Raw genomic sequence first — 17,825 nt, forward strand, 5'->3', positions numbered from 1 at the left:
TGTAGCAACAAAACTCATTCTCGTACTCTGTTTGACTAAAATTGACTGAGCTACAACACTGCATACTCCCAAAAATTCAGAAAACTTAAAATAAAAAGTCCTGAATCTTTGTAAACTTTTCCCGAATTCACTATATCGAAAACTTTTTTGAGATTAATTAGCGTAGTTTTAGTAACAAAATTGACATTTTTTTAATATCGAAAAAAAGAAAAAAGAATTTAATTGACGAAATTTGATCAAATTTACCACTGCCATTTTTCTGCTCGCTGCTGTATATGACCAAAGGCAATATAACATTGCAGGCATTGAGTTGCATCGTTGGAAGTGCATTTCTTCAATGACGCAAGCGCAAATGCTTACAAACTCATACAAAGCTATAGAATTAATAGTTTAATGATCTCACTTTACTCAATATCCCAATTATTACAGCCATATAAATACACACCAGAAATATGTCACAATCCCCCAAGCGCGGTTGTGGTGGTTGTGTCGCACGTGACACAGTTCAATTGTTCGATTAGTCATAGATATGAGAGGCGTAGGCAACGTGTTGGGGCAAGTGTTGGGTGGAGAATGTGTAGATGAACAATTTTGTTTTACTTACGTTTTTGAGGTTATGGTGAGAGATTTTGGATACCTGCCATTTGAGACGTGAGCACGGAGATAAGTGAACGATGACACCGCCCTTAATTAATTAGAAGCGAGGTTGGATTGTATCACCTCTGCTATGGCTCATTACTATAAACGATATTCTAGCAAAACTCGGCACAAATGGTGTGAAGATGTGACGATCCACGTATTGGGTCCACTCTCTTCAGTGATGAGTGAAATCATGGAAAGGGCGTTGCCAAAACAAAGCACGTCGGCTCAGATATGTGGCGTTAGGCTAAACCCGAAGAGGGTGGATCTACTATTATTCACAAGGAGGTACAAATCACCCTCCTTTGAATTACCAAGGCTAAACGGCCAGGAGCTAACCCAGTCCACAAAAGTTTCAGCGCACTGCGTGCGTTGGCGCCACCGGAACCCGTCGCACTAGTGCCACGGCTTCTTTAGACTCCATCTTAAATAGTTCCACGGTTTCAGCTGGTAACGGCATAAAAATCTACACCGATGGCTCCAAAATGGACTTTGGTTTGGTGTCTGGAATATGTTCGCATTCCCTAGAGATTTAAATGTCATTCAAACTGTCGTCATACTCTAGCGTGTTTCAAGTAAAAACTGGCCTGCAAATCGAGCCCGGAACATAGCTGGCAAAGTATATATCTTTTCTGGAAACCAAGCAGCGCTAGCTGCATGCAAATTATAGTGCGTTAACCGACACTCTAGAAATATCCATTATCTTGATACCGGGACATTGGGGAATCGAAGAAAGTGAAATGGCTGAAGAGCTGGCACGTAGGGGCTCAGCGGAAGGAAATTAGGAAATAACCAGCCTCGAAGTAGCCATACCGCTGAGAATAGCCAAGGGGATATTCGAAGAGCAACACGGGTGTGCAATTTCAAGAGCTACATACATGGTCAGACTACAATGAAAGGAGTCTACTGGGTAGAACTAGGGCCGACACCTATAACCTTGTAGCGGTCTGCACCGATCATTGGGCTTTAGGCACGCATTGCAGGAGTTGGGAAGACGTAACTGCAAAAAATACTGTGTAGCACTTTCTGTCTAAATGTCTTTTTGGAAAATCTCGGTTCTGGTTCCCTTAAGATCCCTTCCCATTTAAAATTATTCTTAAATTTATTGTTGCGCCAACAAAACCCCTCAGTCTTCCCACTTGCATACGCCCATGGCAAATGTTGTTGACTAAAAATTATTTAAAAATGACACAGCTGTAGCAAAATCCAATCCAAAACCCTCAAGGCAGGAAGGGCAATAAGGCCAGCAATTGGTCCCTTGACCTAAGGCTTTACTTCTATGCCTAGACCAAGCGAAGCAGGCGTACAAGAAATAGTCAGTGGAGTAGGAAGAGCATAAAACCAGAAGTTACGCTACTTTTCGTTACCATCTTAATTGCTCCCAGCGAAAAGAGCTACGAAAAATAGTTAAGCCAGAATTTTACACTACTGACTCAAAGTATGATACATTATCCTAGCAAAAACGTGACAGAAAATGCTCGGCTGTATCATTTCCTCATTTGAGGTAGAGCAGTAAAGCCAGAAGCTAAATTTTCGATCGAAACCATTTTAATTCCTCCCAGTGGAAGCTGAAAATGCGACATATTCTCATCTGTCTAAGGATCCTAAGGACGTTAAAGCGATCACTTATACCTCAGACTCAAAGCGGGGGACGCGCAGTGTAGGAAGGGCGATGAAAAGATAGGAACTCACAGCCACCTGAGTGTTGTACCGTAAACTGCGTAAACGAGATTTTACGCGCCTTTCGGGTCAAAGGCCCTATAGAGGCCCGGAACAGGGACACAGCTTAACACAAATATGAACTTTCACAAAATCAATTTCTCATCTCACTCTGGACATTTCGATGCTTAAAAGCCAATATCTCAACATTTCTGTATGATACAACAAACCACGGCTTCGCGGTTCAAATGTGCAAGCACATCTGAGTATAGCAAATTAGAATACAAGAAAGAAAATAATACTAACATAAACAGATAAAAGTTGCACGAGAAAGCAATCAGAGTCAAACCAACACAACAAAATCATCGAGTTTACACAAGCATGCAACCAAAGCTTGGAGGTTAAAAAATCAGACTAACTAAGCGCTCATGCAGACATCATCAAAAATAGCCCAGAGCAGCAAAAGGACGAACATTTATGGCATGATGATGATGGAGATGGTGATGGTGATGGTGATGACAGCAGTAAAAGTGAAAGGCCACACATACAACAATCAATTAAGGCCAATTATCATTAAGCATAAGGGCGGTCGTGGCGACGAACAGAAACGAACAAATAAGGATGCGATGTAATGAAGCGAACAGCAGACGACGCATCAATCAAACAAGGCTACTTGTACGACAAAACCGAACACTCCTACGCCAACTGCAACGAGACATTGAATCAAAAAATAATGATGCTCGTGAGATGGCTGAAAGCGATGGACGGTGTGGGAATATAAATATGAAACTCAAATTAAGAGGAAACAAAATTCTCGCTGCAGGAGTACCACAAGCGTGCAAGGGAATGGTGTAACCCTTCTGTGGCTGAAGGATGTGTAAATGTCGGTGAGGGGTGTTTTGTGGTGGATGTGCTGCATCCTCAAAAGTGCAGGCACACCGAAAGTAATTCAAACAAATTTACACTTTAGACACTCATTGTAAGTAAACAGCAACAACAAGTGCAGTTACAACAACAATTCAAAACTAACAAAAAGCAATAACAACAAATACAAATTTGAAGTTGTATTTTGGAGCACTTAACATAACGATTGAGCAATAATGAGAGCAAGTTGCGTTTAACATAACCAAAAACTATGTACAAAAAAGCATCAACGTGGGCGGTGGTGCAACAATAACAACTCATCAGCATCGAATAGAGAACAATAGCAAACGGGAGAGCATATTATGAAGAATGTGACATAACCATGGTTGCCATGCATCAAAATTTTTGGACCAAAATGTTTAACAAATTTCTTATTGAATGTAACTACTTTTTGAAAGTTTACCTTTAATTTGATCTCAGTTCTTTGTCTGTAGTAAAACAAACCTAATCATCCGACTCATATCTCCAAAAAGATTTCAAATTGCCTATGACACGAATTGATATTGTGGCTAATATTAGCATCACTATGCTGTTAGTAAATAATCACAACAACAAAGCATAACCAGCAGCTCGAAGTGAAGAGATATCTCACACATACTCATTTAGCCATCAGCCGAAGTAGTTACTCATACATACACACATGCGTATGGCTAGTAGAAAAGTAACCAAACATGAGATACAACTGTTCTCGAACACATTTCGCGAACTGACTAGACCTTAGGATAAATGGGTGAACAAGGAAACCGAGAGTATAAAAGCAGCGCAAGCTGAGGAATCAGAATCAGTTTGATTTAAACATGAAGTACTTGATATTGAACTATAATTGTACTACTCCCAAAGTAGACTAAATAAAGCCCATATTGCAATACTGAATATTGGAGTTATTTATTCGACAGTTCAGCGATACGAACGTTAGCAGAAGGTGAAAAATAATCGGAATTCCCCAAAATTTATTACAATATGATATAATATGCTCTAATCTGTCTTGTCGCACAAGGGTTAGGGCTCAGATGCCCTATAAATGCTCAATATATTACATTATCCGGAAACAGTCCTGAAATTAACCCGAAATAGTGCGAAGTTCATCCTTAAAAAATTTACGATATTGATGTATATTGCAACGATTTTCCGCCATCCCTTGTCAAATTTGGTTTAAGAACAAACCTGCTTCGCCATTGTGCCATCAGAAGTTTCATGTTTCATTGTAATCTGTTATTATCGTTTGTCTTATATTTATAGTTCGTAGGTGCATGAGCAGGTATTTTAAAATTGAATGTTTGTGTATGCTTATATGTGTTCATTCAGAAACGAGGATAGTTTTCACTGATCAACTTGAACTGATGTGTTATGGGAATTCACATGTCATTGCCTTGTTGATCAAATAAGATTTGATGTGAAACTATTGGACTTGATAAAACTGTACGATGTGTTGCTATGCGATCTTATGATTTGATGTTAGAGGATAATCCCCTTGTGATATGATGTGATAAGTTTGGATTTGATCAAATTTTACGATGTGCTGTAATATGATCTTATATTATCTGCTTTGGTGTTAAAGACTTATACATAAAACATACAAAAGGTTTATACAGCTTTTCAAAATAACATTTCCATACAAATTTCTAATTATAAGAGCCTTTCAACCTATTTTATTGTCCTAATTATGATAACGTCATCAATCGCTTGGTGGATCTCTGTTTGAATTTCATCTGATGCTATCTTGAGTGAGGATATGATGTTTTTGGATACGTTGTAATATTGAGCTATGTCACCAACTGTCGATGTTTGGTTTAGATCTAATTTTATGATACAACGTCTGTAGATTGAAAATACATTACTGCCCGGGTACGATATCACATGATATAAACTTGTTTATTGTGATATGATCAAATCATAGCACTTGGTAATAACACAAAAAATCTACAACGTGACGTTGTATTTATGACTTTATCTGATCTAACTCATCCCATTACATGATGTGATATGATTTTATTTGGGTGATATCATATCATGTAGTATTATATAGGATTTCTCAAATTACCTACTTAGTAATGTAAATTGACTTGATATGATATGATTGGTCCTACAAAAGAGTATAAAATTCATATTTTATAAAGCATCAACCTGATCTTGCCAGATATCATTCGATTTGCTATGATTATTTGATCTGATGTGGCTTTCATTAGGGTGACATTATATAATGTAATTTTACAGGCCAGAACTGCAGTAGGTGATATTTTGGTATATATATTTTGGTATTTATAATATCGAGCACTTAGTCTTGATTTATTGTGAAGAAATTTGATATAAAATATATCTTGCCAGATATGATCTCTGATACAATTTGTTTTCATTATTCGATCTGATGTGTTTTCCATTGCTGTAATATTACATCATGCGGCATTACTTGATGTTATGTGGCCTGATCTGAAGTAGATGATATTTTTGGACATAATATCATACATTTAGACTACAGTTAAGTTTAAAGGAATTCCCGTTGTGTGAAGAAATGTGATAATAAAAAGTGCATCTTGTCATCAGATTCAATTGTTTTGATTATTTGATCTGACGTGGCTTTTATTTGACGTGATATTATATCATGTGATTTTACTTAATGTAATGTTATAAGAACGGAAGTAGATGATATCTTGGGAAATAATTTCAAACATTTAGACTTGGGTTAAGTTTAAAGAGTGTGCTTTATTTTAATAGTGTAACCTAAGACTGCTTCAATTTTTTACCCAATAAAATATGTTGTACCTTGAAAATAAAACCCACCAAATTTACTACAATTACACCAGTGCGGTAAATGTGTCAGAGTTAGCCACATACTGAGTATGCGCCCAAATTGTGATTGTATGATAAAGGGACGACGACAACAATAAAGACGACGACGACGACGGTGACAATCACAAAATCGTTCGTATTGATGATGCTACAAAACAAACAGACAGTCGTGATAAAGCAGCAGGACGCGCCTATAGAGCAAAGTCAGCTTCATAGCTGGCTTCTATCCATTCAAACAGCGGACCAACCTAACAACCAGCCGGGTTTCCTTAGTGTGCCACAAAAATAGAATTGAAAACACTTATAACGACGTATACACTCTCACGCGTAATTTATTTTTTTGTGTGTATGTGTGTATTTATATGAAATAACTCTGTGTGTGTACACCCAGCCACTCGTACATGACACAACAATGCTTTATCCCGACAAAGGATAACAGTCCTTGGAGCACGTACTCATCTTTGTATGTCTGTACATACAAAGGCGAGCGAAGTTCAAAGCTTTTACTTGTACAACGATAATATCACAACAGCATCGATGATTGGACTATGGGTTATGTCTGATTAATGATAGATCATATAGGCAATGGGCTGTGGAAGTTTGAGGATTTGATTTTTGATTAAGTGAAATTTTTACAGTATGTTCTCGTGATCACCCGCCATGTTTCTGGCTAAAATTTTAGAAAAGTTGGCAGTGATACCCCTCCTACTTGGAAAAAATAAAATCCGCTTTATCTCCGAATTTATTTGAGCAGGGATCCAATGGTAGATATTCCATAAGTGAGTAAATTGAGGTGAGAGAGTGGGAGTGATAGCGGAAGTGCGAGTCGGAGTGGGAGTGGGGTTTTGGAGAGCGAGTGGGAGTGGTAATGGTTTTGGGTTCAGGAGTGAAAGGAAGAAGTATAATGAGAAGCGTATAGGGATAAAGGGTATTAACAGACAAGAAAGGAGAAATGGATAACAAACATGCGAGGATAGCGAATCATTGCGGGAAGGGAGAAACACATTTTAAATGTAGAACAATCTATTTTCGAAGAGGACAACATCTTCCGAGTACGCTAGTTTCATTTAAGAGTTTGGATATGAAAGTCGTACATCAAATCGCCACTACTTACTGTTTTTTTGGGAGTTTTCATCAGTATGGAAATCATTTGTGACCCACCCGGCACACAGTAAAGTCAAAGCTCCACGCAATCACGCTTTTAGGAATCACCTCTCTTCTTTCAAAGGTAACTATGCTTGCTCTGTGCTTCAGGATATCACGCACCCCCGCAGCTAAAGCAATTATTGCTGGCTTCCCAGGATATCCTCAGCAGCAATAGAAGGAGAGTTATACGGCCACTTCTCAATCCAAGTTTGTTGGTGATGAGAGACGGTAAGCAATCGGTCAAGTGATCTCCACTCGAGAAGAGAAAGGCGAACAAACCGAACCCAATCTCTCGGCATGGAGGCCAAGCGGCCAGTGTCCCGTGATTGTATTAGTAATTCTAAAGATTTATTTCCTTGACCTATTTAGTAGGAATTTGGAATTGGAGAATTGGAGTTCCTCAAAAAATTATTAACATTATAAGGAAAGGCTATGAAAATTCAAAATGCAGAGTGTTGCATAATGGAAAACTAAGCAATGCATTTGAATCGACTACAGGTGTCAAGCAGGGGTGTATATTATCACCACTGTTGTTTATTGTGGTCTTGAACTGAGTGCTCGAAATATTCGACTCGCAAAATAGGGGCATAAACTGGAGACTTAACTTCAGTCTTGAGGATTTGGATTACGCAGATGACATTGTCCTGCTATCACACACACACCGCACATGCAGGCAAAGCTCGACCACCTGCATCACCAGTCGTCAAAGTTTGGGTTGGAAATAAATATAAGAAAAACCGAATCTATGCGCATCAAAGGTAACAACTCAGGAAATTTCACAATTGATGGCCAAAATGTTGCAGATACCGAAAGCTTTACATACTTGGGAAGTATTCTCGCCGTAGATGGTGGTGCAAGAAGAGATATAAATGCTCGAATCCAAAAAGCCCGGGGAGCTGGGCGTATGGCGCGCTAACAACCTTCGAACTGAAACAAAAATAAAAATGTTTAACGCATGTGTGAAGTCTGTTTTGTTGTACGGCTCGGAAACTTGGCTCGTAACTGCTGAAACTAAAGCCAAGCTACAGTCCTTCATTAACCGCTGCTTGAGAAATATAATGCAGATATGGTGGCCTAGAACGATATCGAACGAAGAGTTATGGGGGCTGACCAACCAAACCAGTGTACATATTGAAAGCCATATGATGACGTTGCACATGCTGCCTTAACCTGGAATCCTGGAATCCTCAAGGGCAACGATGCAGCGGCCGACCAAAGATGACTTGGAGGAGAACGGTTCTTCAGGAAACTGGCAAATCGTTTAACGAATTAAGGCAAATAGCACGAAATAAAGATAATTGGAAAAATTTTGTTGAATTCTTAAGCTCCTAATGGAGTATGGAATAATAATAATAATTTAGTACGTCCTCTGTTCTACTGCTATCGTGATTCAACTATTTAGGTTTGCTTTGTTATCTTGCGAGGAATACCAGTTCCGCTAAGGTCTTGAATATGCTATGTATGTTTCTTTTGATGGATATACATAAAAGATGATGCATCTCGACCGCCTTCACTGCCCTTGCAAGTTCGTCGGCCTTCTCGTCGCACACGATGTTCCTATGAGTTAATATAAGAGTTATGTATGCAAAGTGAGCTGCGGCTTGAAGCGACCTCTTGCAGCTGCTGACGACCTTAGATGTGTAAATGTATACCTCGCGCTCCTTCCTTAACCTTAAGATGTTCACAGAAGACACCTGAGTCCACAGCATAGCCAATTTTGGAGCCGTCGGTGTAGGGTGAAATTGCGTCCTTCCTTTACAGGCCCCTACAGTTGCCCCTCTATTCCCCTCTTGAGGGTAGATTAACCTTATGATAATCTGATGACCAAGCAACACCGGGAAGCCATCTGAGGAACCACTGTGTCCATACTGCCTTGAGTTCCAACCGTTGGACTCTCGTGGTCCTGTTGCAGTTTCACGTATGTGAAGGTCTAGAGGTTATATTTTGTTAGTTTATCATGTGCTATGCTATGTTTTATTTCATTATGCCATGTTATGCTGTGCTATGATACATATAGAAATTTTCCGCTGTTTCTCTGTGGTGCTATGTTGTGTTACGAGAAGTTAGTCTATCTTATCATATATATTATTTCTAATTGCTGTTTTTATGTAAGGGTCCCTTTTTCTCTCTTATTTGGAATCCAAATTTATAAATAAAGTTTTGGTTGTAAAGATGGAGATTCGCGCTATTAACGAGCTTTGGGCAATTTTGGTGCTTTTTTTAGCTATATTTTATTAAAATAATTTGTTAAAAATAAACGATTGTGAGCACACAAAGAAATCCATTTGTACTATGGCACTATTGTGAATATTTGCACTGCATTACCGGCAGTTGCTATTGTGCGCTAAATGGCAGCGCAAGCTGAAAGTTTTAATTGATTGTCGGCAGTTGTTATTATACGCTAGATGGCAGCGCAAGCTGTGAGTTAATAGAACAACTGATTTCTGTTGATATTTGATAAGAGACTTTTATATTGGTTGCGCAAGATGCGCACGGGTCAGGCTGGTAATATGTAATTAAATTATTTTAAAGCATTTTTTTAAACAAAGCCCCACTGTCCCCTCTAACAAGCGACAACAGTGAAAATAACAATAACAAAAAAAATTAACTAAAATTGCAACAGCATCAACAGCAGCAGGAAGAGCACACTAAATGGAGAGTAAACACACACAAAAAAAGAGACGAAGAAGAAGAACAAGCATAAGTGGGAGCACAAATACACAGCGCAATGGAAATGGCAGTGGTGGCGTTGGCGACAACGACAACCAACCACGATTCAATCGAAATCCTTGTAAGCGAACAAATCTTAACGCAATTAGAGTAGACGAACGCTTGGTCGCGCCGACACGCAAAATTGTGCAGCTGCGATTTTCTATTTAACTTCAGGTACATTGAAAATATTTGATTTTGCAAGAAGGAAGCTTGGAAAAATTTAGTTAAAAAAAATTTATGAAAAAAAAGTAATGGAAATAGAAAATTTATGCAAATTTTACAAACAAAAGCAACAAACAAAAAGTGAAATTTGTAAAAAAGTGTGAAAAAAATTTGGCAGATGTTGAGAAGTTGAGACCCAAATAAAATTTTTTTAATTGAATAAGTCAAAAAAAATCTAAAATAAATAAAAATACAAAGTTCACATTAAAAGTGTGTAAATAAAACAAACTGCAGTAAGTGAATTTGTATGTGCACAAAACACAAAAAAAAAACAAATTCATCATAACCAGCAAACACCAGCAAATAAGCAGCCATACGCAAATGGTGCAAATAATGATGCTAATATTGGCGTTGACGAGTTGGAAATAATAAAAAAAAGGTGAAAGCACAAAGATCATAAATGCAGTATGTCATGGGACAGAAAAAGTTCGCAATTCAATGGATGCTAATAAAAATTTATGTCTCCACTATTAGGCAGCAGAAACGAAGTTGAACGTAGTAATCATTTTTCAACATACACACACATAAGCATACATAAACAGTTTCACACTTGCGCGCAAGCAGTTATGATACGCCGCCGCACACATATACATTCATACAATACAAAAACTCGTTTGGTTATCATAAGCCAGAAGAAAATAAAAAGAAAATATAAAGCATAACGCAGCAAAAGTTCCCTAAGGCATTAAAATGTGAAAGCAAGAAAAGGAAGAAGCAATCGAAAAGAAATATAAAAAATGAAAAAAGTCATAAAAAAAGTGAAAGGGCATCAACGCCCAAAAAGATGCCATACAAATTCGCGCAGCATTCACATTTCATTTCATTTTGACATAGCATACATTTAGGAGCAGCCGAAGCCGCCGTATATTGCAGCTATTATTGCTGCTACTGTCGTTGCTGCTAGCCACAGCGTCCTGTTGTTTTTGCCTTATTTGAACGGCTTGCTTGCTTGGCCTGGCTCGTTGCCATTTTTCCTGCTGCGGCAGTTTCTGTTAAAGCTAAAGTTAAAGCCCCCTGTCGTTATTACCGTTACAGTAGCCATTAGGCATTTGCCACTATGCTCTATTCAATATAATGTGTTTTGTTTTTGTATGCGTGCTTTGGTATGTGTATGTATGTATGTATAATATACGTGTATGTATAATATACATTGTATATACATTAGAGCGGGTCAAATTGTATGGATGGATTTTTTTTTCCATCAGGAGTATAGCACAAACGTAATCTACAGATGATTCTAAGAAAAATTGCTGTAGACACCATAGCTCTAAGTCCGATTTCGAGTCCCCGACTTTTGCAAATAGATATTTTGCCATATGAATGTAGGATTTGGCCAAAAAATCGTCATAGCTTCTGATAAAATTATAGGAAATCATATTGGGCTTACTTTAAAGGTATTTTACGTACATTTAAGAATCTGTGTTAATATCTATAGTGCGTTTAAATTTTAGTAAATATATCAGGCTTAAATTATGATAAATTATCCCAAAATGAATTTTTAACTACTATATTATCATTTTTAACAAATTTCTTATGAAAAATTTCTTTTCTCTACAGCTAAAATAAGTTTTTATATTTTCGAATTCGTTTTAGTAGAAAGAAATTTTCAAAAAAAAACCCATATATTTTCAATTAATAAGCAAAAAACACAATTTTTATAATTTTAATGTAACTTATTTAAAAAATAATTTTTTTACTTAGAATTGACCATTTTAACATATTTTTCAAAATAAAAGTAACGTTATGTTATTATTTTTTAAAATCTTTTTTGCTCTCCATTCGTGGTTGTTTTTCACGACTTTCTGCTGTAACAGCCATAATACCTACACGTTTTTTTTTTTCTATAACACGTTTGGAAACAGATGTTAACAACTGTACATAACTTTCTGTTCCTTGTATATGCATTGGAAATTTAGGATCATCTAGTGTTGGCTCATCATAATCTAAGAATTGTACCAAGTGATCGAATGGAATATTTCTTGTGAATGACGGTCCATATAGTAAATTATCCTTCAGATCAATCATATCAGTATAATCTGGAGCATTAAAATCTTATAAAAATCACGTTCACATTGTTTGTCCTCGATGGACTCCTAAACTACTGAACCGATTACCCCCGGACCCGGGGTTTCTGAGGGGGTCCGCGATTTAGAAGTACTAAGACATTTTTTTTTTAATTCAGGAGAGTCTTTAGTTGTTCCGTGTGCAATTTTTAAGCCGAATTTCAAAAGCAAGGAATATCTGTATTTCCTTTTAATATTATAGTGAAGTGTGAAAAATAAAAATCTATATATATAAAAGGAAAGGCTAAAATGTGTGTTAGTTGGTCGACGGTGTTTGAAGAGATGCGTCGGTCGATTGTGTCCAAACGTGGACCCGGGCACTCCCAGAATGTGTTTATATAATATGGATATCGAATGAAAACTGTTGATGAGTGCTTTAGTAGAGAGTAATATATTATACCGCTTGGGGACTAGGGTCTCAAGATATAGGCCAAAATGTGGCCCGGATACCCCTAAGATGTGTGGGTAATATGGATATGAAATGAAAGCTGTTTCTGAGAGCTCTAAAGTAATTTTCATTGTAATATTCGATTTAGTCGTATCAACGCAGTTGAAAACACAAGGCAAAACTGATAAAATGCAAGCGAAGCCGGAATAGAGACATGAATTAATAATACCCACATACCTATTTACATACGTCCTATTCGATTTGCCTGAAATTTGGTATTCAAGTTTGCCTATATTAGTATTTACGATCCCTTTTTCCTGTAAGTAGACCAGAGACGGACTGGGACTGGGATTAGGACTACGACTGGGGCTGAGACCCGGAGTGGGACTGGAACTGGAAAAAAATACATACCACCCTCTGGGACAGGCAATAAGGGATAAAGAAGAATGAGAAGAACGTGAGAAAAGAGAAAAGAGAGAAGGAGACTGAGAAAGAAATAAAATGAATGTGATTGTGAATAAAAGGATCAGGAAAAAGTGTAGAGGGGTGGGGGGAGGGCAGAGTTAGACGGAAAAAGCTTATTAAAATGTATGCAGTTAGGCCAAATTTAGGGCAGAACAACGTCTGCCGGGTCTGCTAGTTGATATTATATTTTTTGTATACTCTGAGTTTAGTTGGATCAAGTATTTTTTCTCGATAGTATAAAATTTTTTTGATAGCTCTATCATATGATATTGTCACGAATATTAGCAACACTAAGGGATACTATCATATCTAAGCCGATGCTAAGCAGTGACTTGTACGCACATCATTAAATCAATCATTATGTCTACACGCAGCGGAGAAGAGACGCACAAGCACATGCAGATATCTTATCTGAGATGCTCCCAAAAGTATGCAATTATATTTGTGCTCACATATATACGCGCATATGAGAAGCTATAAACGTAGTAATTTTATAGCTGATAACCAACTAGTAACTTCTAGAAATGGAAGCGCCTAGAAGATGCGAATGAGAAATCACAGAGTATAAAAGGCAGCAACAGTAGAGGCACGACAATCAGTTTGATATAAGACGCCATCTGGCGAGCAATAGTAGTGTTATTGAGAAGTACTTTAAAAAAGGCCATTTTGCATTATTGAATAATGGAGTTATTTATTCAACAGTTTAGTGATTCGTACGTTAGCAGAAGGTTGCAAATAAGAGGAATTCCAGCAAATGCGTTACAATATGTACTGTTGTTAACATCTGTTTCCAAACGTGTTATAGAAAAAAACTTGTAAGTGTTATGGCTGTTACAGCAGAAAGTCGTGAAAAATAACCACGAATGGAGAGCAAAAAAGATTTTAAAAAATAATAACATAACATTACTTCTATTTTGAAAAATACGTTAAAATGGTCAATTCTAAGCAAAAATAATAATTTTTTAAATAAATTACGTTAAAATTATAAAAAAACGTTTTTTTTTTTTTGCTTATTACTTGAAAATATAGGTTTTATTTTTTAAATTTTCTACTAAAACGAATTCAAAAAAAGAAAAGCTGTCTGTATGAAAGTTGTTGGAAATGTCCTGAACTTATTTTAGCTGTAGACAAAAAAAAATTGTCATAAGAAATTTGTTAAAAATGGCAATATAGTAGTTAAAAGTTCATTTTAGGCTAATTTCTCATAATTTAAGCCTTATATCTCTACTAAAATTCAAAAACACTATAGATATTAATACAGATCCTAAAATGTACGTAAAATACCTTTGAAGTAAGCCCGATATGATATTTTCCCTATAATTCTATCAGAAGCTATGACGATTTTTTGCCCAAAGCCTGAATTCATATGGCAAAATATCTATTTGCAAAAGTCGGTGACTCGAAATCGGACTTAGAGCTATGGTGTCTTCAGCAATTTTTCTTAGAATCATCTGTAGATTACGTTTTTGCTATACTCCTGATGGAAAAAAGTTTGACCCGCTCTAATATACATATATATATTTCCGTTGTTTGTAGTGTTGCTTTTGCCATTTCCGCTTATACGATTGCGAAAAACACAATTCGGTCGTTCGTTGCGTTATGTTACTCTCGGCTCGTTGGGGGCTGTTAATCATGGCCCAGCACAGCAGGTGGCAAATATCAGCTCCACATACATATTTTCATATATACATACACAGATACTGCTATGTAAATTACAGCAATACTAGCCTAGCTCACTGGAGAGCTGGCTGGCTGATAAGCAAGTGCTCTTATGCAGTTTGTGTGTATGTAAATGTGACTATGTATATAGATGCCTATTTTTATGTAGATATGTATTCTGCTTTCTTAGAAGGTTTGATGGCCGGAAGCAGCAGCAGTGATGTTATTGCGTGTAGTTGTTGTTGTTGTTGGCGCGCTAGTGAGAAGCACTTGCGTTTGCATAGCCTGCAGCGGCGTACGGTTTTGTCTTAGCTTTAAATATTATTTAGTAAATTTTTGAAGGAAAAGATAGTTGTTTGAGAAATGCAAATATTATAAGATAACATGACTCAGAATATATTACATAGCATTGTACAACATGGCATATCAAAACGTAACGTAACATAACTTGGCATAGCGAAGCATAACTAGCCATGGCAATCAATTAAAATACAAAATAATACAACATAACGCGACATAAAATTGCGTAACGCGACATAGCATAACTTGGCATAGCGAAGTATAAAATGGCATAGTATTAAATTACATGAAATTACAATACAAATTTCAAAACACATTGCACAACATATCATTTAAATAAGTTACATAACATAACATTACGAAACATAGCACTGTAAAACATACATAAATCAAAAAATAAACAGAAAAAAGTAAGGCATAAGAACGCCCAACGTAAAATAACATACTATTAGTTACATTACATAACACCACAAAACATAACATGACAACTTTTGACATTATATAACATAATACAACATAACAAAGCTTAGTTTGACAAAACATAACGTAAGATAGCACAACTTAGCATAGCAAAGCATATTTTCATATGAAATCACAATACAAATCTGTAAACACATTGCATAACAACACATAATCCATAATTAAGTTACATTACATAACATTACGAAACGTAACGCGTAACATAGCATAGCCAAACTGGCATTTTTCTAAATAACATACAATTGCAATAAAACACAGAAAAAACATAGCATAACATATTAGGTTACGCTGTGCAACATAACCAAACCAAACATAAAATAACAAAATACGGCAAGATTTCATATTTCATAGCATAATATAACATACAAAATATACATAACGTAGCATTGCGTAACTAGGCAGTTTGTTCTGTCCTGTAATGCACTACTCGGTATTAGATACTCGAGCGGCACAAAACTCTGCCTGTGATACTCCGTACTACTTTTAAAATAATACCGACTAGAGTGTAACGCATCCGTTCCTCACGCTTTTACGTATCGGGGGCCGCATTTAGCACTACTTTGCATACGGAAGTGCCACACCACCAAGCTGCTGAACATATCCCATGACTAACTTCCACAGATAATCTTTTGGGGAACTGCCTCCGGCGAGATAGCAAAGTATCTTTTCTAGCCTCATTCGCTTATTGAGCGAGTCAATCTCCGAATTTTCGGCAGCTTAAGTTTTCAAACAATTAAATTCCTTGGAAAAGTATATCCGGTTAAGAGTAGTGTCAGCCAGAAGTCAAACTCTCCATTTGACCGCTTCGATCACGGCTTAAAATCGGGAATTAACTCCCTGGCAACTTTCGGACAGTTACTATTGTCTCTATTTTTCTCATACCTATCTGGTAGAAACATATATATTTTCTTCTTTGTCCAGCGAGCCCACAGCAGCTTTTGCGTGAAAGCTGAAAGCATTCGTAGCACTCTTCTTCATTGGACCAAAGTAAGAGCACCATACAAAAATGTACCGTTATCCGTCTACTTAAACTGCGCATAGCCGCCTGGTATAGCAACGCTGTGGCATCGCGCAGTTTCGTGCCTTTATATCACTTGGCTGTATTAAAAGGGATACTGATGTCCATCCTGAGCACTAGCACCAACGGAATTGTTTGATGGCACCCTACTCAGCTTCATTGACTGCATCTCTTACTTCAGCTATGACATCCATTATAGAGTTCCCTCCCAGAAAGCTTTGCTGTCGGTGAGACAGTCCTCTCCCATTCTCTATCGCTGCCATCAAACTTTTGCCTGTACACTACAGCATGCACAATAAGCTGAAAGACGGCTGAGAGTAGGGGTTTTCTTTGCTCTTCGGTATGAGAACAATTTTAGCTGTCTTCCCTCTTGTGGAATAAAGGTTTGGGCAGTTATTTGCCAATATCTTATTTGGCTACGAGTGTAATCCGCCAGGTACTTCGGCTTACCTAGTTTTCGTGTTTTAAATGATTCTCTCGTAACATAACATTCCTTAACATAAAATAACATAACACAACACAACATGAGATAGCATAACATAATATTACATAAAATAGCATGTCCTAAGAAAGCATTACGACATAGTCCAACAAGAAAACATAACATAAGGTCACATAAACAAAGATTCAAACCACATAAATAACATGAAATAAAATAACAATATATAATAAAACATATCATAATATGGCATAGCAGATGATTACGGAACACAACAAAGTATAACATAACATATTTTAAGACAAAATAGGATCGCATATAATTCTTTCATAACATTACAAGACAAAAGATATCATAACATGGCATAACATAACATCACATAACACAACTCAAATTGATATAGCATTAGAACATAAAAGTAATTCATTTTGTTTTGTTGATTTTCCAACAGTGTGGATAATTGATTTATATTCGAATTATTTTCCGTCATTCCTTGTCAAATTGAGTTTGGAGACAAACCAGTTTCGGGGTTATGCCATCTTCAATGTAATATTTTGTTCTCCTCAGAAATTCAGAAACGGCAACGTGTCCACGACCTTTATCTAGCTTTTTTGCACATTTTCTGGTGGAGCTTATCTCTAGGCTAGGGAGCTGTATCATACAGCCACAAAGTCGGTGGACAGGAGCATGCAGGATATTATCTCCTCTGCTGTAGACGTTGGTCATCAACCAACTGCTGAAGCGGTTCGATGAGGGACACGTCAAACTAAAATCGTTCGCAGATGACGTAGCAGTTTTCAATTTTTCGGGAGCTTCGAGAGAATAGTATAGCGTCATCAAATACTGGACGAGCAGAGTACCTATCTCCCTATTTGCGTTTGGGTGGGTCTCTTAGAGCCACAAAAGAGGTGGAAGGTTGGCGCA

At 37.1% G+C, this 17,825-nt stretch overlaps 1 protein-coding gene across 3 annotated transcripts in view; it reads left to right on the top strand.

Annotated features, from left to right (window-relative positions):
- The window catches only part of Nlg2 (Neuroligin 2), a 179,402-nt gene that overhangs the window by 58,751 nt on the left and 102,826 nt on the right, over nucleotides 1-17,825 (top strand). Inside the window, exon 1 of one of the 3 annotated variants that reach the window (XM_067764724.1) lies at nucleotides 9,976-10,468. The exons of the other annotated variants lie outside the window; for them this stretch is intronic. The gene's annotated coding sequence lies outside the window, so the exon portion shown is untranslated. Of the gene's footprint in view, nucleotides 1-9,975; nucleotides 10,469-17,825 lie in introns of those variants that run through there. 3 annotated transcript variants of the gene reach the window in all.

This window comes from Eurosta solidaginis, chromosome 2, assembly GCF_040869045.1.
Source record: "Eurosta solidaginis isolate ZX-2024a chromosome 2, ASM4086904v1, whole genome shotgun sequence".
Classification (NCBI taxonomy): Eukaryota; Metazoa; Arthropoda; class Insecta; order Diptera; family Tephritidae; genus Eurosta; species Eurosta solidaginis.